At 34.7% G+C, this 22,781-nt stretch overlaps 1 long non-coding RNA gene across 1 annotated transcript; it reads left to right on the top strand.

The window, feature by feature from the left end:
* The first annotated feature begins 209 nt into the window (after nucleotides 1–209).
* On the top strand, nucleotides 210–11,053 carry LOC145994368 (uncharacterized). The gene is made up of 3 exons (XR_014442346.1): nucleotides 210–387; nucleotides 7,034–7,126; nucleotides 10,901–11,053. It is a non-coding gene; the product is annotated as an uncharacterized LOC145994368 (long non-coding RNA).
* Nucleotides 11,054–22,781: the final 11,728 nt, after the last annotated feature.

Raw genomic sequence — 22,781 nt, 5'->3', positions numbered from 1 at the left:
ATTTTGGTAATGATATTTTATAGTCTGTGATAATTTTTTGTTTGGCAATCCTGCCTTTTCATTGAATCTGTGTGAAATTAGGTAGTGATTGCTGCCACACCAGTTTTAAGCTATCCGATTGGTTGACGCGAACTCGTTGTTCATTGGTGGACACATTAATGACGAACTGGTTTGCATTAATGACGTACTGCCTTGCTGGAAGCGTAAATGAATCTTTGAACTTCACATGTGTTTTGTTTGAGGTAAAAGCCGGTAACAAGCAACAAGAAAGAAGTCTTTTTTTCGGAATTGGAGCTCCACGTTGATTAGAGAAGAGGAATTTACACGAAGAATCAACGATCGTTCAGGAAAAAATAACATAAAATACTTGCTGGACCTAAAATATAAGTGAGTACTACTATTCTTTTTTGCATTATATCAAAGTTTTATTTACTTTGCAGGTCCTCGAACATAAGTGAGTAATACTATTATTATTTTTGTATAATATCAACGTTTTATTTTCTAGTGTACATTGCAGTGCGGATATACTATTCCATCTATCCTAATCTGTTTGACTTATTCACTCACGCGTTTTCGAAGGCTAATTATATTTTGGTAACACTTTACTATACCTGAGACGGATTCCTTCAAATTTACAGGAGAAAGTACTTACTAACTAACTAACTAACTAACTCTCTAGCCTTCTTAAACCCGAAGGTTCATGGCTGCAGCAACACAGGCCTTCCATGTTTCCCTACTTTGAGCAAGTTCTATATACTCTTTTCCATCCCTACCGATTTCCCTTAGGTCCATCTCAACGTTGTCCCTCCATCTTCGTCTTGGCCTTCCTACAGGTCTCTTACCATCAGGTTTCCCAACAAGAATCCTGTAAACACCTCGTTCCTCTCCCATTCGTGCCACATGGCCTGCCCACCTAAGTCTTCTTGATTTAATTATTCTAATAATATCTGGACATGAATACAAATTATGTAGTTCTAAATTATGTAACCTTCTCCACTCACCTGTCTCCTCATCCCTTTTAGGTCCAAATATTTTCCTAAGGATCTTATTTTCAAATACTCTCAATTTATGTTCCTCTTTCAATGTAAGGGACCAAGTTTCACATGCATATAATACTACAGGCAAAATTACTGTTTTGTATATTTTAACTTTCAGTTTCTTAGATATTAAACGAGAAGACAAAAGTTTATGAAGAGAGAAGTAACATGCATTTCCTGAATTAAGCCTACTTTTTATTTCCTCTTTAATATAATTTTCATTTGTTAATATTACTCCTAAGTATTTGAATTTGGAAACTGGTTCAAACGAGTTGTTATCAATAATTAGATTTTGATTATTACCTAACACTTGGTTTCGGCCTGTAAGCATATATTTAGTTTTCTCTTTGTTAACTTCCAAACCTATTTCTTTAGCAGTTTTGAAAAATATTTTAGCATTATTCTTAATTGTATTCACATCATCCCCCAGTAAGTCTACATCATCTGCATATGCTAACAACTGAGTCACACCATTTAATTTTAGTCCTTCTTTAGTTTCTTTTACCTTCCTAACAGCATATTCTAAGGCAAAATTAAAGAGCAATGGAGATAATGCATCTCCTTGTTTTAACCCATCATGAATTGTAAATTTGTCAGACATATTAATACCCACACGAATTTTACTTTCTGTTTCACTGGTGCATACTTTTATCATACTAACAAGCTTCTTAGGTATTCCAAACTCAACTAATATATTATATAGTTTATCTCTTTTGACTGAATCATATGCTTTTTTGAAATCAATGAATAGCTGATGGACATTTTGATTATATTCCCACTTTTTTTCAAGTGTCTGTCTGATGTGAAAAATTTGATCTGTAGTTGATCTGTTACGTTTAAATCCACATTGATAATCACCTATAATTTCATTAGCATATGGGGTTAGTCTTGTTAAAAGAATGTTAGATAATATTTTATATGTTGTTGAGAGTAGAGAAATTCCACGGTAATTATTGCAGTTCATTTTATCACCTTTTTTAAACACAGGAACAATTATGGATTCTTTCCACTGTTGAGGGATTTCTTCTTTATTCCATATTAAACAGATTAATTTATGAATTTGATACATTAATGAATTTCCACCATATTTAATTAACTCAGCTGGTATTAAATCAATGCCAGGTGCTTTGTTATTCTTTAGCCTTTTAATAGCATCTTTAACTTCAGTCAAGTTGGGTTCTGGAACTAAAGGTTCTGCTGTGTGTACTTCATTCACTTCTGATTTATCTCCTACATGGACATTTAAAAGGTCATTAAAGTAGTTCTTCCATCTATTTAGAATATCACTTGGGTCAGCTAGAAAATCACCGTCTTTATCTTTTATCAAGTTTACTTTAGGTTGCCACCCCTTTCTAAATTCATTTACACCTTTATATAAATCTCTGATTTTTTTTTTTTTTTTTTTTTTTTTTTTTTTTTTTTTTTTTCGGAATTCATTTTCTGTAGCGTTGTTGATGTTCGGGAATGTAGTTTTGATCCATTTTAATGCGAATGCATGTGGTTTTCTACGAAAATCTATTTCCTACGCGCTATTGCTGCTGCCGTCATTTTTCTTTCTGCACGAGAGCACAATACGCGATATTGCTGCTGCTACAAGCCGATGTTGTCCGTATATGCTAAATTGAACGAAAGGAGTGCTAATGGAACCTAACCTAACAGGCCTAACCTAACCTAGTAGGCATACCTCGTCCCCGTAAGTAAGTAAAAAAGTTAATTTAAAATTCCTAAAGTGCTTTCAATTTTTTTAAAAAAAATTAAACTATGCTTGCCTTACCTAACCTAACATAACGTCAATGGTTTGTTCCTGAGGTTTTTTAAAATAATTTTGTAATTTTTTTTATTTGAGCATACTTTGAAATCCGGCCCGAAAGTAGGTATTTTTCGGTAATGGAGCTTGCAACACTGCATGCACACTCCAAATCGACAAAACACTGGCACAACGAACAATCAAGGGTAAGCTATCGCTATGTTGTGTGTGGAAATAAACAAGAACAGTAAGTACTCGTAAATGTAAGAAATATACATTATTTTCATTACAAATTACATTATTTCACCTAAATAAGTGTTGCGGAATGCAGAATAGTACGTTAGCAATGTAAAAAAGTGCAAAAGAAATCATTCCCAGGTGTCTCAGGTATAGTAAAGTAGTACCGTACTTACTGTTGTTCCTTATTTCCCACAAACCATCCACGGGTAGCCCCAAAAACCATTGACGTTAGCCCAAAAATTCACGATAGCCCCACGAACCATCACGGGGACGAGGTATGCCTACTAGGTTAGGTTAGGCCTGTTAGGTTAGGTTCCATTAGCACTCCTTTCGTTCAATTTAGCATATACGGACAACATCATGGCGGCAGCAGCAATAGCGCATCGGAAATAGATTTTCGTAGAAAACCACATGCATTCGCATTAAAATGGATCAAAACTACATTCCCGAACATCAACAACACTACAGAAAATGATTTGCGTAAGTACTTTCTCCTGTAAATTTGAAGAAATCCGTCTCCGGTATAGTAAAGTGTTACCGGAAGTATTTACCGAAATAATTTTAATGCTAATAGCCATAAACCTAACCTGCCTAACCTAGCAATGAAAGCATTAAGAACATCATACCCTTTCATACTTATGTCATGTGACATAGTAGCAGCACCAGTCCACATGCGAACACCTTGCGGTAGTTTTCCAACTCCATGGCATGCAGAAAAAAGTACTTGTCTCCTGCACGAAAAGTAAGTACACACTGCCGTAAACTTCACACACATCAACAACTAAAGAATACACACTTATGTGCATTAGGCTAGGCCAGGTTGCAGATCATACACATGCAGCTTAAAGTCTGGTGAAAATAGGTCAAAAGCTAGCTTTTACCACCTGGTGAAAATACCAAAAACACCTGAAAAATATATTTATTTTGCTGTAATTGATATGCACCTTTCAAATTTTGGTATAATAATGAAGAGTAATGGCACAGAGAAATTAAATTTATAAATTTAATTTCTCTGTGGTAATAGTTCGATTATGTCTAGGATTGTTGACAAATAGAACAATTTAAACTAGTTGTCAACCACTGGATCTAAAGGGCCGGCTCCCATGGCTGAGTGATTAGCACATCGCACTACGATGCCAGGGGCTGAGTGTCCATTCATCAAATCATCAGTCATCCCCATCTTCACAAGTGACACAAGAAGTGAAGTAAAATATAGCAAATCAACTGGACCTAATGAACCTCTCAAGACCCTGAAACACTATCAGATTTTATTTTTAGGCATGATTTTTACCATGAGATATAATAGTTTTATGTTATTAGATATTTTATGTTAGCAAATTAATTTGATTTCATGGTGTTTCTAATTTTTAACTTGTTTATTTCATATTGTGGGTTCAGCTTGATGACAGTTACAATTCCATGCATATTTGGACTTCGTATGTGTTGATGTTTCATGAAAATATAGTGGTGAAACTATTCTTTGTGTTTGCCTACCTTAAGCCTTACTTATTGAAAATACAGTGGAACACACCTTAAATTGAATCAGAAGGGACCAGTATACTTATATATAAAAACTGAGATTACATTAAATAAGGGTCTCACTGCAGAACATGGGCTGCTTTTTTCCTCTAAATAGACAAACAAAATTTATATCCCCTGAAAGTACGTACCTTCTACTTCCATTTTCCGGTGTTCCTTTTACGATCACTATTATATTATTGCACATAAAAAATGTTTTTCCTGCTACTGAAATCAATGCATTTCTCCATTTGTTCACGTCTATATTGTTTACACGCTCAAGTGTTGTGCGATAAGTGAGACCCTTCGTTTCACGGCATTCGAGTTGATTTGTCGCTCCGGATTCCACCCACAGACGCACAGTTTCTTTCATTATTTCAGACGAGGAATGCTTACAAGGTTAGGTTAGGCCTGTTAGGTTGGGTTCCAATAGCATAAATACAATGAAAAATGATTTTCCTGCTACTAAAAGCAATGCATATCTCCATTCGTTCGTGTCCATATTGCTTACGCACAGTTTCTTTCATTATTTCTTCGAGGAACGCGTACAAGGTTAGGTTGGGTTTCATTAGCATAAATACAACGACTAATTATTATTTAGGCTAAGAGAACTAAACCTAGCTACCTAACAACATAGGCATTTTTTGCTTTCACTAGATTTGTGCAGGAATATGCATTTTCCTTCGTTGCTACGATTTCAATACCACCCAACGTGGACACGTTTTTCTGTTGTTTTTTTTTTAAAGAAAAAAAATTTCCGCACCTTAAAACTTCCTTTTCCCGATTACTAACTACAAAACGTTACCAAAAAATTATGAACCGTGTTCCTCCTAAGCAGCCCATATTCTGCAGTCTTACCTTAAGTAAGTGCTATATTCCCATACAGTATTTATTCGCAAATGCTAACATTGCACTGAATAGCACACAACAATTTTTTTTACCAGTAGCGAAACAGGATTTTCTGCACACATTTTAGATTCTTGGCTGCTTGACTTTCCGCAAATGCTTTTAGCCTGAGAAACCACACTAAGCATATCCAAATCATTCTGCTGTAAGGCAAATTAATGCTGTTCAATAATGGTCTATTTTTGCAAAACATGTCCAACCATCCATTACATGCTTTGAATTCAGTCTTACCCATTTTTTGAGTGGCATTTTTAGCATATTACTGTAACATGGGACCCAGTATGTGGTGATTTTTTTTCCTCTGGCAGAGACAAACCACTCTCACACTATTTCATTATGTTTGTCTTTTTTTCTTAGGTTTTATTTTTAATTTTCCGTTAGCACAGTTTTCCCACAGCTTCATAATGAAAGTTTTTTTTCTGTACAGTATTGTACACTTGAGTTTTTATCTGCCTAACAGACAATTTGCTTCGCTCAATTCTGTAGCTATGATAACAACTGCAAGACTAAACTAGCTATACAGAAAGTGTAGGCCTCGACTCGCCCATGAGTAAAATTTCTGGGAGGAGGAAATAAGTGAATTTAAACACAGCTGGGTGCTCAATATAGAAATGTTCAGCATTATTTTCTGTGAATTGTGTGTGCAACTTCAATAATTTCTACTAAATTTTAATTAATCATTAATATAATTCAAAACTGTCTCATGGAGGATTTGTCAGTCTCACTGAAGGGGAGTTTGTCTTGGTTGTTATTGTTGAGAGAAAAATTAGTTAAAGCTTTGATTGCTTGTTTCTATGTTCCTTCAAATTTTATTTTGTCCCATATCTAGTCTACTTGTAAGAAGCAATGGTATAACAATTAACTGATTCAGGTAAATGCTTTGAAATAGTGATCTGTTGCCTTATATGACAGTTTGATTGATTGATTTGGTGTTTTAAGTCCACTTTAAGTACAGTAAGGCTAATCGGGACTTGACCTACAGTTTAAAGTGGGATCCGAACCACTATGTGCCTCCACCGGGTATTGAACCCTTTGATTATAAAGCGACACCGCTACCACTGTGCCATCGGGAAGGCCCTATATTCAGTTCAGAAAATAAATTTTGTATAAACTAATGTACTTATCTTTTTCAATTATGTAGAATTTGCTTTGAGTATTTTTTTCTTTTAGACACTATATGAACCATTGTCAGTTTGTGAATGTACAATGGCTGTAAGTACAAGGTTCTACTTTATAGAAATTAGGTTTTTTTATTGTGGAATGAGATGTATGTAGTTGCTATTGCAAATTATTCCATGTGAAGAAATTTTTCTAAATCCCAATAAAGCAATAAATTACTTAATATTTTCCAGAATTTTACAATTTTCTGCATTTTGAGTTTTTCTTCATAAAATGCTGTTAGTGTGTAATCCAGCATATAATTTGTATGTTGGAATAATTTTTGCCATGATTGTTAAATTTTCATCTTTCGTTTATTACACACAAAGCTTGCCAAGATGGATGAAAATTGTCATACAAATCTGTTTGTCTTACCACTCAAATAAATCTATGTCAACAATGCTTATGCAAATTTCATAATTTACAGGTGTTCTCCCACATGTAGTAGACAACTTTAAGTTGGAATATGGTATTTCCATCTTCACAGAACATTACCGTGTGTCAAGAATAAACTCGTATGGTAAGTCTCAACATTCATAGTTTGAATTTTATATATTTTTTTGAATTTTCTGCTCTTCGTATTCAGATCACTTTGCACAACTTCCATACTAGTTGCATGTGTGACCAAAAGTCTACAGTATTCCATATTTTACTCCATATATACCTTTTGGATCCATCCGGAAATCCTGCACCCTCGATTTCGGTAGTGAAATATTTTTAGCAAGATTGTGTGTTGCATATTGTTGAAAAGAAAATTCTGTAGCGTGGAAACAAATATTTACGAGTATAAAGCCGTTTAAAGTGGAGATACAGCCGTTTAAAGTTGCAAGCTGGAAGTCTACTTGCGGCCATGTCAGTTTCGTAGCAGCCTCCCGCACCCGTACCGATAGATATATAACAGTCGCTTTTTCAGGCCTAAACCATAAAAATTGGCCACAGATTCCAGGCTCCGTCCCTGGGCTAATCAACCTACCACCCCCTACTACTTCCGCAGCCCCACCTTTTTCTATAGCATCCCTTTAAAGGCATGTTAGAACCTGCCCAACACTATTTTTCGACAATTCACTCAAGGTACCAAAAAATTAAATATCGCAAATTATACCATTCCACAAGTCAGTCATAGGAAGAAAAAGAAATGTGACTGAATCCATGATGGAAGCCCTGAAAAACCATAATGACGTTATGTATGTAAGGAATTTTAATATTAAAAAAATGCAAGTTTCGTAGCACGTAGATCTTGAAAAATTTCCTTCCGCGCTAGTTAAAAACACCCTTTCTTAAGAAACTACATTTTGGACAAAAAGATTTGAAATGTGGTAGAATTCGAGGGTGGAGGATTTCCGGATGGAGCCTACCTTTTTACCAGTGTCACCAATCTAAACAACTATAGCTAAGTAATAAGTAGGGCTGAGCCAATCCCAATGCTAATGTATCGGTATCATAATGTATTTTATTCACTAATACTGGCCGATACTTTTCCAACATTTGGTCTTGCATGGTTTTCTGCAAGAATGCCATGTAACACTTATGGCATTATCTAATTATCTTGAAAATTATTTAAATTATGAACTTTATACTTCACCAATAATCTGTGTGAAAACTGTGATTACTTGAAAGCCTGATGTAATTCTTCAATAATTTTAGACAAAACTCTGATAAACTGGTGCTTGTAATTGGAGTGGAGAACTAACCCACTAATATTGATCAACATTTTGAACAGCCTTTAATTGCTACAATTTTAAAGCATTGGTATCTTGGGAATCAGTAAGAGCTTTGGCATCGATGTGGATGTCTAGGAATTGTAGCTTTCCTGGCGACGTGATTCAAACAAGTGTTCTTGGATTACCCTACACTGGCCTCCATTTCTATATTCCCTAATGATGAGAGCAATGTATACGCTTGAAACGTTGGAAGCCAACATCAGCTTAACCTAGCTGGTAACCGGAGAACTTTTGTTTGGATGCGGATATCTGTTCAAAGTGGTATTGGCTCAGCTCTATTAGTCATACTCATGTGAAAAATTACTTAAGATAGCTTTTGACAGATTGTGTAGTATGCATACATTCCATAGATTACATAGCAATCATGTGACGTGAGAAGTTTGTGTCGCATTGGTATTCAATGTCAAATTAGTAAATTGTAGATACATGACTACTGATAAGTGGAAGAGATGGAGGTGTTGATCTCACTCCAAATAGATCTTTTCAGACGAGATCAATTAAACAAAACCTAAAAATTCATTTTTGGAGTTAAGTGTTCCTCTGGCTATCATGAAACGATTTGTGGTCACTTCTAACAAAACAAAGTTCATGTGCAAATGTTGCTACAACTAGAATAAATGCATTGCACGACAAAGACAGCAATACTGAGAAACTCGTATGAATCATTTTCATTGTAAATCATTTGCTGTTCATTGAAATCCTTGAGCCCTGATGTATGATGTTCTCATATTTTCTATTGCAAAGCAGATGAATATAGCTTCCCTAGGTGCCCTCATTACCTGTTTAAACTATTCCAATGATTCATTCGACACAAACGATACTAAATTCTATTACTTCCCAGTTAACCCTCACACAATAAATTTTATGACTAAGTTAGTGTTTCAAAGCCTTAGCTGCCTCCGCATATCTCAAGAATTGGATTTCATCTCTTCATATATGTATCCCATATATAGGATTAACAAAGGTGAAGATCTGTTATTAGCAGTGTTGTTTGGTCAATTATTCCTGTGGCTATATGCAGCATTTGGTTTTTCTTGTGTTTCTTTAGCCTGTCTTCCTTTTCTGTGTAACATTTCTTGCTTCCTTCTGTTATTTCTGGAAGTCTTTATGTTTAATGAAATTGATGTCTTCCTTCCATATTTGCTGCAAGCTGTATTTCTACATGGCTCTAAATTCTGTGTTAAAGCTACCTGCAAGGATATTAAAAATAATGAAAGAACTCTCTGACATGTTTCTTTGTAGCAGGCAGTTTAAAGTAAAGATCTACAAGCCGAATTTGGGTCTTTTGAAGAATTTGTAAAAGATCTCAAAGCATGGTGTGATGGCAATTTCCAACCAATGTCATCCACCTTTGATGTGTGAAAAATATGTCAAAAGTGCTCTGATATTTCATTTGTTGATGGCATTTATCAAGTAATATGCAGTTTTATGTGAGGATGGGCAAAGTAATGGCAGGCCATTTAGATTCTTTTTTTGTATAAAATTAAATGAGACTCAGTTTGTGTTGAAGAGGGCTTTCTCAACATTTGTAGAAGCTAATCCCATTCTGTTTTTGTAGACAAAGATTTAAATGGAATTTATATTTTTATATTCAATCCATATCCGTTAAGCTTACATTTAATCAATGTATATTGTATATGTATATTTTTGCATTGTAATAATCACCCAGACAAGGAAACATGCCTGCTCTACTAGATATGTTTTTATTATTGTGCATAAGTATTACCAAAAGTATTACTGCTGGACCCTGTGGCCGAGTGGTTAGCTGCGACGCCAAGGGTCCCGGGTTCGAATCCCGCTCGGGCTTGGTTGTTTGTGAATATCCATTTCATCACTCATCCACCTCTTCGCAAATTAGCCAAGAGGCACAAAACACGAAGTAAAATAAACTAAATCAATCAATCAACCAAAAGTATTACTTTCATTTTAGTGTATTTCTTGCCATGATGATGATATTGCGTTTTTATGTTCAGGTTTTAGTGGGACTTGCAGCATGCCAGTGAAGCAGCATGTACAATTGGCAACACTGCCTCAAGACACTCATTCGGCTGCAGTCAAACATTCAACTAAGACGTGCATGTGTGTTGCGCGAACACAATTTAGTTGTATTTGTTATTGTGTGTATACAATCATGTGTATTCGTCAAATATAAGGATTCACAAGAAATAACGTCTACTGCATTCGTACAGTATCAGTATGATGAAGCAGTTACGGCAATCGCAAACATATGCTGTTCTTGATTTCACCATACCTCCTGTATTGTTTCTTTCCCTCTGCTGTATATTTCACTCTAAAGACAAGTAACTCAAGCTCTGAATCTAAGGTCAACAAAATTATTTGTACATACTGATTCATTGAATAGATAATAGACTGTATAGAACCTTCAAGTGTTTGTACAGTCATGGACACTTCTGGGTTGTAACAATTCCATTGAAAGTTAATGGAATTGTTATAACCCAGAAGTGTCAGTGACTGTACATGCCATAAGGTGACGTGTTCTAAGAAAAATTACATGTAATGTATTTATGTGGTTTGGATTTTAAAGTTAAAAAAAAAAAAACTTTTTATTTCAGTATTGGATTAATGAAGAATTGCACTCACACCAAACCATACTCCTGGTACAACTCGACAAAGATATCTTTGGAAGAGGAATACATTTTTATCATGTTTTAAAATTGCTTGTAGTATTTTTTTAAAAAAATGTAATAAATGTTAATATTTCTTGATTTGAAGGATTTATTTGATTGTTCTTAAGAGCAGAATGACATGTATAAGTGCAGACCTGGAATCCCTAAGGAAATGTACACATGAGGTACTCAGGTATCTTCTCCTAAGAGACACCTTTGTGTTCCACAAACTTGGTGGTAGTGTTAATCTTATTAATATTGTTTATTTATAAACCTTATTCAATTGATATTCATATTCACATACTTTGAGAGATGAAACCTATAGCACCTACTGTATGTTTGAAACAAACTTGTTTTTAAGAAGAAAATACTGTCATACAGCATGAAAGTAAGTTGTTGAAATAATTCCATTCAATATTGTATCGTCTCATTTGCTTGCCATTACAGTTTCTCACAAATGAATGAGTAAATAAATATTTAATCTAAAAGTGGTTATCAGAGCTCGGGGAATCATTTTGTGGTTAAGATATAAGTGGTGTTGCAATATACATGTTTCTGGACTAATCAGATTTCTGAATACAAGGGCTATGTATTGGGCAAAGAATTGAAGCTGATTTTTCATGTGAATGACATGGAATTTGAAATTAGTTGTCAACTACTGGATCTAATGAACCACTTAGATCCCTTTGTAATTGATGCCAGGGTGAGGAACGCGAGAGAAAGACTGACATCATCAATTCTTTCTCATTCAATGTGAAACAAATCGTAGGGCATTGGTATTACCAATAGTCCAAAATATGGTTGCAATGCCCATAAATTATGAATTTCTCTTATTAGAAATAGAACAATGTTAGATGTATTGCTTGGAAAGACTGTTCTTTGGAGATACCTCAGAACTTCTCTAATACCTTTTATGAATTTGAAAACTACTTCATTTTTACACAACTAGAATTTTTAGCATTTTCAATGCTGTCATTGTAATACACGACTTTGAATTTTGGTAATGAACATTGGATTTCTTATCATTCAAATGTTTCTTCTTAAGTTATTCATCACTGTGGCTCTTCAAACATTTTGTATGTATGGTGGAATCTAGATTTTACATTTTTCAGGGGACAGAAGTGAAAGGAGACAAAATATGGAAAAATGTAAAATTGAAATTCCACAATTTTTTTTCACAAATGAAATTCAAAAAGTGCAGGACATAGTAAGATGCTATGAAAATCTTTATCAAGTGTCTATTCTGCAACAAATGTGTTGCCTCAGTATTTCCCATGCATTTATTCTCAAATCGAGCCATAGTGGTCCAGTTAGGGTGTCTGGCTGCCAAACAGGAGTCCAAGGAACAGAGATCTAAAGTCTGTATTTTTCCAGCCTTGTTGCTGCATGAAGTAGCTCTGTGGTTCATCCAAATCCAAATAAATGTGTATTTTGGGGTCTAAATGTGACCAGCATATAACTCTTCTGCATCCAACTATGTGTGTTCATGACACACAAGGTGCAAGGGTAACTCTGCTTATTGTTATATTTGTGCAGTAACTTGATTGAATATTAGTGACTGAGCGGTGAAAGTGTGCAACAAGTGTCACATGAAAGCATGGTTGTTATGGAGTTCGTAAGCTGCATGCTGCATATGTACCAGCTGAAACAGATTATGATATAATTAAAATTGAGCTACAATTGCAATGCTTGTTTTGCAAATTGTTCACATTAATTCACACACTATCACAATTTATCCTTGATATACTATATGATTGGATAAAAGTAATTTTTTGTCACCATTTCTAAAATGTATGTTAAAATAAAGCTGCTCAGTAAGGTGTGCAATAATTCCATTCATTTGACAAGCAGTGATTTCTTATGGAACATATACCCTTTTCCATAAAAGTTCCAGGACTGATTTTATAAAGTAATTATACATATAATGAACTCTCCAATTAATGATCCTTTGGTCCTGTCAAAGTAATCCCTTCTGATATCTATACTCAACTACGAGCATTTCTGGAGGTTTCAGAAGCAATACGTGCTTCTCAGCATGTATGATGACACAGCCATCTTTTGGATTGATGGAATATCTTGATGAATACTAATCAGCTTTTATTTTTAAAAAGTTATACTTGTGAGCAGAGAAACTCTCTTAACTTGATCAAATCAAAATGTAATATCATGAATTTTACAGAGACATTGTGTTGATATTTTTATACAAGCAACACCAATTCTTATATACAAATATGGAATTTGAAGTCATTAAAGCCAAACTCATCAAAGGCATTGTAAATGCAGAGCCACTTCCAAGCTCATTTATATTCACAACACCTATAAGGTGACTAAATAACATCCATTGTGCATCTTTCAGTATCATAGTTTGAAAAAAAAAATCACTCCTGTTACTTTTCTGACAAAGGCTAATCTTTGTGAAGGTCTCTGCAGGGAAATACTTGGTCACAGGAGCTTGTTTGTGTAACTTGACAAGTGGCACACTTCAGTCATGTATGTAAGTACTTAATTAATATTTTTTTAAATAGTGACAAATGCACATATTTTCAACAAATATCTCAATTACATACTGTTTCATGCACAAGTTTACTGCACATTATTAACAATGAATGACAGCACAGTAGATTATAATTTATGTTAAAGGGAAAAGAATGATGCGCACCTCTTACAAAAGTTCAATTATAAACATCATTAAATTTTCTGTCATATAAGAATATAATTGCCAAGAAACCTTAGTGGTTCTGTACATTCATCAAGATTAAGTGAGAGGGGGTGTAACTGGATAATTTAACGGAGTTTACATTTCATGTGCTACCTAGGTATGTCCACAAGAAGTTCTATGTTTGTGTTTGGCTGCCTTGGTGCCATTATAGATTGGGTTGTTAAAACTGCGGGGGTCACTGTGAGCGGTATTACAATGTTACATGTACAGTCACGGATACTGCTGGCTTGTAATGAATACATAGACTTTCAATGGAATCGTTACAAGCCGGCAGTGTCCGTGACTACATCTTGAATTAAAATTACGTAGATTTTTCAGTGAAAAAGGCAGGACTCAAAGAACCCTGTCTCCGGCATACCATGCAATTGCTCTACCGGCCTGGCATCACCTGATTTTTTGCTGTTTTACCTGTGTGTATTCGTGTTTGAAAGAGCTACTGCAATGGGATCTGTTGCCTTTGAAACACTGTACACAGGCAAAACAGCAACAGCGATAACTCAGGCGATGCCAGGCTGGCTTGGTAGCTCAGTTGTAGAGCAATGGCACAGTATGCCAGAGACCCAGGTTTGAGTCCTGGTCAAGCATGCATCTTTTGCTCAAAAATCTATGTAGTACATCTCCTGTGTGTGCCTAATTTAATGAATAAAAACTGTATAAAATCAGTTTCGCAGTGTCAATTGACAATGATAATGGATTTTAAAAACAGATGTTAACAACTTCAAACAAGATCAATATTGTATTTGTACAACCACCCAATACTAAGAAAAAGTTGTTTCGCAAAACTGATAAGAACATTATTTTTACAAACTTTGGAAATCTGATAATTAAGAATTTGTTTAAAACCTTTCTGCCTACACCGTACAAAAATTTCATCACGATTGAATGAATGGTTTGCAAAACAAAAAAATTCACTTTATTTGTTCTCACGACGATTAAGAATGTAAGGCATACTTGAAAAAAAAATGTGGTTACCATATATTAACAGAATTGAATAAGCTAAATTTTGATGTAACTCATTTATATGTAGGTCTACTGGATAATTTTTAATTGGAGTCGAAACTTGAGTATCTATAATTTTTAATCCGACAGTACTTGCACACATCAGTCCAAATTAAATTAACATGTCCAAAATTTTAGTACCTGTTCACACGGATTAAGAATTGACAGTGATAAGTAAAATATTTCATGACTGAATATGCGCACTACATTAACTTCATGAATGAAATTGGCTAATATGCCGGTTGTTACAGTTTTTTGCTTCAAATCTATGGCGGTTGTTACAGTTTTTTGCTTCAAATCTTGCCCTGAGTATAGACTTTAGTTTCACGACTAGCTAACAGTGTCAAGAAGCAATACAAAATATGCTAGATTTTTTTTTTAGGCTGCTCATTCTAATATCTATTAAAATAGTTGTTGCTCATATTTGAAAGAAGACACTCTTTAAAAACATTAATTACTCAATAAAATAATGACAGAATCTTTTGTAATGATAGAAATTACATTTCGATGAGGCTTTGTAGAATTTCAGCAATGGGAATGGTAAGACATAGTTATAAACTGCTGACACAACACTTTGTTGCTGGAGTGGTTTCAAGAAAGGTGCTTCTTAACATCTATTCATTATTCCATGAGAATAATGACAGAATTCTTTGTGAAAATGCTTAGAAAGCATAGAAATGACAATTAAATTAGAGGTTTCTTCACATACGGCAAGCATGCAGTGGGAAAGATAAGTGACAAATATGCACCTGCTGCCACAACACTTCGGGTTGAAGGAAGCTTTATAAAATTTACCATTATTACACAAAATAGTTATGGAATTCCTTGAGGAATCCCTTAGGAGATGTAGAAATGAAGTTTAAATAAAATATTTCTGCCCATGTGACATGCATTTAGTAGAAAAGCTAAGAAACGGATATGTATTGCTGCCACAACAGTTTGTTGCTGGAGTGGTTTGAAAAAATATGCTCTTTAAAAATTATCTAATTTTCCGGGGCTTGGCCCCTAAAGAAAAACGGACGTATTTACGTAATTATCAATCACCATAACGCATAACTATCACACAGTCTTTTAAAAGGTGATTTTTACCCCAAAAAAGTCATCGTCTGTTGCAATGGATACGACAGCGCTCCTAGCGGCATTGATGTCAATTATCGTTTTCCGGGGCACGTCGCAAAGAAAGGTGTGGCCTACACCCACCTATGCTACAGTGAAGGTCACATGCTAGCAGAGAGGAGGGAAGAGTGCAATGGATTTGAGTGCTGATTCAGGGCTAGCTCTGTTGCGTTGCGTTCGATCTTGCGTGTTGTTCTGTAGTGTTTTGGTGGCTTTCATTCGCTATGTTTGAGTGAGTTTGGCAGGGTTGATGTTCGAACACAAATTGATGAAGGACATAGGCTGTCAATTACAAGACACAATGAATTTGTCCGGAAAAATAGGCATATATTAAATAGAATTATGGATTGCTTAAAATTCTGTGGTCGACATGAACTTGCTCTACGAGGACATAATGAAAGAGAACAATCTTTAAACAGAGGCATCTTCCCAGATTTATTATCCCTTCATAGAAGAGGGAAAACTAAAGAGGGAACTTCGTGTTCTTTATTGTAGTGAAGAGTTGAAAAACATAAACTCTTATCAGTAGATTGCATTCCTTTTTTATTTAAAATTATTTAGAGGGTACCTTTTCAGAAACAGTAAAAATGACAAACATAGTTTTAATAACTCCAGTGGCAACAGCTGCATCTGAACGATGTTTCAGCACATTGAAGCGTATTAAAACCTGCTTAATAAAATGCAATGGGACAAGACAGACAAATGCCTTGGCACTTGCTTACAATAGAGATAGAATACATTTCAAAAAAAGAAGGCTTCAACGAAAAAGTAATAACAAAATTTGCTGAGCAGAAGAACAGAAGTCAACGTTCATAGAAAGGTATGTTTCACAACAATACCCCTGTTTCTTTTGTAATCATGTGAATTGTCATTATATTTTAAATTCTTCAAAAAAATATGCCCTGGCCAAATTTGAGGCCACGAGACGCCACTGTAATTTTCCACAACAAGATGGATTAATTACTTGAGAAAATGCTTAAGAGGAATAGAAATTATGTTTAGACGAGATATTTCAGACCATATGGCATTTGTTGTGGGAAAGACAAGAAACAAATATATTTTGCTGCCACAACACTCCGGTTGAAGGCAGATGCTTTATAAGAATTTATACGATTCTTTCACAAAATAATATCAGAATTCCTTAAAAAATGTAGAAATAAAGTTTAAATAAATTATTTGTCCACACATGGCATACATTTAGTGGGAAAGATATGAAACGGATATGTATTGCTGCCACAGCACTTCGTTGCAGGAGAGGTTTGAATGTATTGCTGCCACAACAGTTTGTTGCTGAAGTGGTCTGAAGGAAACCACTCTTTGTAAATATTCGTTAATTCCACAAATCGATGGCATAATTCCTTGAGAAAATACATTTAAACACAGAAATTACGTTTAAATAAAATATATTCTTCATGTGCCATGCATTTAGTTTTGAAAAATACGAAACGTATAGGGTAATGCTGCCACAACACTTCATTGTAGGAGCAGGTTGAAGGGAGACTTTTTAAAAATTAAATTTTATCTGACAAAAAAAAAAAAAGGAAATGACGGAAATCATTAAAGGGTGTAGATATGAAATTTAAACCAGATATTTCAAAACATATGGCATGTATGTCGTGGAAAATATAAGAAACGAGTATGCATTGCTGCCACAACACTCTGCGTTGAAGGGAGACGCTCTTTAAAAATTAACCATTATTTCACAAAATAATATCAGAACTCCTTAAAAAATGTAGAAATAAAGTTCAAATAAATTATTTGTCCACACATGGCATACATTTAGTGGGAAAGATATGAAACTGATATGTATTGCTGCCACAGCACTTTGTTGCAGGAGAGGTTTGAATGTATTGCTGCCACAACAGTTTGTTGCTGAAGTTGTCTGAAGGAAGCCGCTCTTTGTAAATATTCATTAATTCCACAAATTGATGGCATAATTCCTTGAGAAAATACATTTAAAAGCAGAAATTACGTTTAAATAAAATATATTCTTCATGTGGCATGCATTTAGTTTTGAAAGATACAAAACCGATAGGGTAATGCTGCCACAACACTTCATTGTAGGAGCGGGTTGAAGGGAGACGTTTTATAAATTAAATATTATCTGACAAAAAAGAAAAAAAGAAATGACGGAAATCATTAAAGAGTGTAGATATGAAATTTAAACCGGACATTTCAAAACATATGGCATGTATGTCGTGGAAAATATAAGAAACGAGTATGAATTGCTGCCACAACACTCTGGGTTGAAGGGTGACGCTCTTTAAAAATTAACCATTATTTCACAAAATAATGGCAGAACTCCTTGAAAATATGTAGAAATAAAGTTTAAAATGATATATTTCTCCACATGTGGCAGGCATTTAGTGGGAATGATACGAAACGGATATGTATTGCTGCCACAACACTTCGTTGCAGGAGAGGTTTGAATGTATTGCTGCCACAACACTTTGTTGCAGGAGAGGTTTGAATGTATTGCTGCCACAACACTTCGTTGCAGGAGAGGTTTGAATGTATTGCTGCCACAACAGTTTGTTGCTGAAGTGGTCTGAAGGAAGCCGCTGTTTGTAAATATTCTTTAATTCCACAAATTGATGGCATAATTCCTTGAGAAAATACATTTAAAAGCAGAAATTACGTTTAAATAAAATATATTCTTCATGTGGCATGCATTTAGTTTTGAAAAATACGAAACGTATAGGCTAATGCTGCCACAACACTTCATTGTAGGAGCGGGTTGAAGGGAGACGTTTTAAAAATTAAATTTTATCTGACAAAAAAGAAAAAAAGGAAATGACGGAAATCATTAAAGAGTGTAGATATGAAATTTAGACCAGATATTTCAAAACATATGGCATGTATGTCGTGGAAAATATAAGAAACGAGTATGCATTGCTGTCACAACACTCTGGGTTGAAGGGAGACGCTCTTTAAAAATTAACCATTATTTCACAAAATAATGGCAGAACTCCTTGAAAATATGTAGAAATAAAGTTTAAAATGAATATTTTTCCACACGTGGCAAGCATTTAGTGGGAATGATACGAAACGGATGTGTATTGCTGGCACAACACTTCGTTGCAGGAGAGGTTTGAATGTATTGCTGCCACAACACTTTGTTGCAGGAGAGGTTTGAATGTATTGCTGCCACAACAGTTTTTTTTTGCTGAAGTGGTCTGAAGGAAGCCGCTCTATGTAAATATTCGTTAATTCCACAAATTGATTGCATAATTCCTTGAGAAAATATATTTAAAAGCAGAAATTACGTTTAAATAAAATATATTCTTCATGTGGCATGCATTTAGTTTTGAAAGATACGAAACGGATAGGGTAATGCTGCCACAACACTTCATTGTAGGAGCGGGTTGAAGGGAGACGTTTTATAAATTAAATTTTATCTGACAAAAAAAAAATGACGGAAATCATTAAAGAGTGTAGATATGAAATTTAAAAAAGATATTTCAAAACATATGGCATGTATGTTGTGGAAAATATAAGAAACGAGTATGAATTGCTGCCACAACACTCTGGGTTGAAGGGTGACGCTCTTTAAAAATTATCCATTATTTCACAAAATAATGGCAGAACTCCTTGAAAATATGTAGAAATAAAGTTTAAAATGATATATTTCTCCACATGTGGCAGGCATTTAGTGGGAATGATACGAAACGGATATGTATTGCTGCCACAACACTTCGTTGCAGGAGAGGTTTGAATGTATTGCTGCCACAACACTTTGTTGCAGGAGAGGTTTGAATGTATTGCTGCCACAACACTTCGTTGCAGGAGAGGTTTGAATGTATTGCTGCCACAACAGTTTGTTGCTGAAGTGGTATGAAGGAAGCCGCTGTTTGTAAATATTCTTTAATTCCACAAATTGATGGCATAATTCCTTGAGAAAATACATTTAAAAGCAGAAATTACGTTTAAATAAAATATATTCTTCATGTGGCATGCATTTAGTTTTGAAAAATACGAAACGTATAGGCTAATGCTGCCACAACACTTCATTGTAGGAGCGGGTTGAAGGGAGACGTTTTAAAAATTAAATTTTATCTGACAAAAAAGAAAAAAAGGAAATGACGGAAATCATTAAAGAGTGTAGATATGAAATTTAGACCAGATATTTCAAAACATATGGCATGTATGTCGTGGAAAATATAAGAAACGAGTATGCATTGCTGCCACAACACTCTGGGTTGAAGGGAGACGCTCTTTAAAAATTAACCATTATTTCACAAAATAATGGCAGAACTCCTTGAAAATATGTAGAAATAAAGTTTAGCTGGCACAACACTTCGTTGCAGGAGAGGTTTGAATGTATTGCTGCCACAACACTTCGTTGCAGGATAGGTTTGAATGTATTGCTGCCACAACAGTTTGTTGCTCAAGTGTGTTGATTAATCTGTCACCTTAGAATTCTGATACAATTTTAAAATGTACCGAATGTGAGGCAATCTTTTGTTTTAAATTAATTATTTCCAATTTCATTGAGCCTATTTTTGAGGGCAGTCTTTCACAATAAATGACTTCTTTCTTCTTTCAAGTTTTTAAGTAATGATGTTGCTACGCCGCCTTTTAAAACAAAAGCTCCAGAATCGTGTTGTTTGGTCCTTAAGATTCAAGATCCACATTTAAGTTCAAGTCTGACGTCATTGTTATGACGTTGCACTAGCACATGCGCATGCCTACCTTTTACGCTACGTATTAGAAGAAGACAAGGAAAAAGTGTTGTGGTACTAATTCCAACCGTGAAATTAATCTGTTCTTTACGGGTCTCACTTATCGCACAACATTTGAGCAACCTTATGTACTGACGTCACGGGTGAAAGCTATTTAAATTTATGCTAAATGATTACTGTTGGGTGCGTTCCGAAAGTCTTAACAAAACGAACGCATTCAACGAAAATAACTGGGCTCGTGAATCTTGTGAAACCAGTTATTTTACAGACTTATGGGACACTCTAAACGAAAGCGCAGGAAGCAGGGTTTTGTTTAGAGAAAGTTTCCGCATGGCGTCAGCGGAAGGAGTGTCCTTATGGCAAGAATAAACTCTACTGTGGACACTGTTACTCATTTTAATCACATTCTAACAGGATTGGCATGTATAAAATAAAAGTGTTTCAAACACTTTGTTTTTTTTTAAAACACATTTTGGTGGTAGATATGTTATAGTCTGTGATACCTTTTTTGTTTGGCGACCCTGTTTTTTCATTAAATCTGTGTCAATTAATCCGTGCTTTACCATCACCTTCTCAAACTGGAGAAAGCCGAATGGCTTGTTCTAGTCACGTGAGCGACGTCATCATCTGTAGGCGAGACAGCCGCCATGTTTGATTTATTTGTTGGAAGCAATGTTGGATCGTGTTTAGCGTATGTGGAATTGCAATGCAATTTTAAGAACTGCAACGAAGTATAAGTGAAGTGGGAGCGTACAAGGAATATGGTCTATAAATGTTGTGTTCTCAATTGTAGAGGAAATTATGATGAGAACAGTAAGACTAATGTATTTAGGTTTCCTCAAGATGTTACTGAAAGACAGAAATGGATTAGGGCAATTCCACGTAATTTTGACCCTACGATGAACTCCAGGGTAAGTAACACAGACTTTATACTTATAAATAAACGAGAGATAGTTTAGTTCATAATGTAAAGATTTAATGTTCACGAAATAGGCATCTAACATAATTTCAGATTTGGTCAAGTTTTACTTGTTTCTTGCAAATCATTCTTGATCACCAGTATCGAATTGGTAAATCTAACCAAGCTAATTTCTTTAGAAATGCCAAATTTAACTTCAATTACTATATTTGGTTAACGTTACGTAGTTGTTTATCGATGCAAAATGAAATGTTCAACGTTATAAAATATTGTTACATCTACCAAAGCAGTATTTTTCGATAACATGTTCGTCATCGAGAATTCTATACAAATTTTTAGTTTCAAAGTATGCTTAAGGAAAGAAAACTATAGAACTGAGCAAAATTGAAATATATGCACATTTATAATCTTATTTTTAGCCCGTTGATCTTCCTCTTTAGGTTAATCGGAGATAATAGAAGGCAAGTTGATATTTAGGTTATGCATTGAAATACAAAGTACATTTCTAACAACAAGCAATTTGTTGGAACATTTTCTTGTATAATTATACAAGAATATATTGTTTATGTTTCAAATAAACGTTTTCACACAAAAAAACATACTTTTTATCGAGCTATGTGAATAAGCAAACATAGCCATTTCGTTTAACTTTCTTTTTCTTGAATATATTTAATCATATTCTTTACTTGCATGTGTATAAATCATTTTGGTTCTACAAACTTTTATGTGACAGTTATTTTTGGTATTCCTAAACAAAATGATTTAGAAATTTTTACTGATGTTTGTTATTGCAAACAAATAAATCGCCAAACTGTCAACCTAACCTTTTTCGTTAGTCTAAGCAAATCTTTTTTTCTCTGTACCAACCGTAACTTGAATCCTTAAAGAGTCTTGTAAAAAATATTGGTTCAAATTTTAAAAAAAATGTATAACTACTAGTACTGAGACTTGCTGATGTCATGTTTCATTGTTGTTATTTAGCGTCGCTTTTCTACAATTTTTGGTTAATGGCGACGATGAGGACGAATGACGATATGATGAAATTGATGTAGCACTCACACAGAACAACCGTGCCCCGGTCGGATTCGAACCCCTGGCGTTGTGACGAGTTGTGCTAACCTCTCAGCCACCGAGTCGATTCTGATGTCAGGTGACCTCAATCAGAGAATATTATTTTCCTTTCAACAAAAGGATTACATGTCTACTTGAGGACAGATTAAGTAACTAAATACTGTACATGTGTATTGTTAATAAATTGTAAGAGCTTTACCAGTTTGTTCATTCTATGCTGGTGAAAATGAATGTCATACCAGCCTATGGTCTTTTTACTGCCAATTCCTGGCATTCTTAACTTCACGTCATGATTTGCAGAAAATGTTCATGGTAACCACA

Source organism: Lepisma saccharinum, chromosome 10, assembly GCF_977018435.1.
Source record: "Lepisma saccharinum chromosome 10, izLepSacc3.1, whole genome shotgun sequence".
Classification (NCBI taxonomy): domain Eukaryota; kingdom Metazoa; phylum Arthropoda; class Insecta; order Zygentoma; family Lepismatidae; genus Lepisma; species Lepisma saccharinum.
The sequence above is the reverse complement of the archived record's forward strand: the minus strand, read 5'-3'. Positions and strand labels throughout refer to the sequence as shown.